Raw genomic sequence first — 871 nt, 5'->3', positions numbered from 1 at the left:
AAAAGACAAGGATGAAAACCTGAAACTGAGACCAAGGCTTATGTTTCCGTCCAGGCTTCCATCTCAGTGCCATTTTAGGCATTTGAGACAGAACCCTGAGATGGAGATCAGGGGTAAAGCCATAAACAAAATGTAAACTGAGCCTTATCTTTTTTTGCAACTATTTTTGAACAGCACCGAAGGGTTCTATTGCATCAGAGTTTGGAAACCTGTATATATGCAATGTATTTAACTCAGTCTTTTATTTCAATTTGTTTTGATTTTTGGATTGTTGGTAATGTTATTTGTAAGTGCTATGCACTTTGGTGATCTCAGATTTAAGATGTCTTGGATGAGCAAGCAAGTAAAACAAGTACATAAAGTTGTGAAATTACAGGTTACTTATGTTCAGATCTATAATCATTTCCAATTTATGTTCTGCTGCTCCACCCAATGCAGAGCCAAGCATACAAGTATGTAATTAAACAAGATGCGCAAAATGCTATAAATACTATTTTAAAGATGTAAGTAATAGGTTCCATGGTGTAATGGTTAGCACTCTGGACTTTGAATCCAGCAATCCGAGTTCGACTCTCGGTGGGACCTTTTTTTCTTCTGTTTATTTCCCTTCAGGCATAGTGTTATGCTGAACGATTTAGTGAATAATTGTACTTTTAGTCCACTAACACATTAAAATTGGAAAAACCCTCAATCAAATTTAACTTTTTATTGTAGATTTGTAATTTATGTGTCAAGTAAATACAGTGTTACTATAAAAGAATTGACACTTTCAATGCCATATACAACCAAAACCGTTAAACGGGTAGACACACACTATGTGTAGTAGCATAGAGTTGGGATCACCGTTTTTGTGACTGCAGCTTTTAATTAC

The 871-nt window shown here is 35.2% G+C and overlaps 1 non-coding gene across 1 annotated transcript; it reads left to right on the top strand.

Moving 5' to 3' along the window:
• Nucleotides 1-513: 513 nt before the first annotated feature.
• TRNAQ-UUG (transfer RNA glutamine (anticodon UUG)) lies at nucleotides 514-585 on the top strand. The gene has a single exon. It is a non-coding gene; the product is annotated as a tRNA-Gln (tRNA).
• The last annotated feature ends 286 nt before the right edge of the window (nucleotides 586-871 follow it).

The sequence above is a fragment of the Eleutherodactylus coqui genome, chromosome 5 (genome assembly GCF_035609145.1).
Source record: "Eleutherodactylus coqui strain aEleCoq1 chromosome 5, aEleCoq1.hap1, whole genome shotgun sequence".
NCBI classification, from domain to species: Eukaryota; Metazoa; Chordata; class Amphibia; order Anura; family Eleutherodactylidae; genus Eleutherodactylus; species Eleutherodactylus coqui.
The sequence above is the reverse complement of the archived record's forward strand: the minus strand, read 5'-3'. Positions and strand labels throughout refer to the sequence as shown.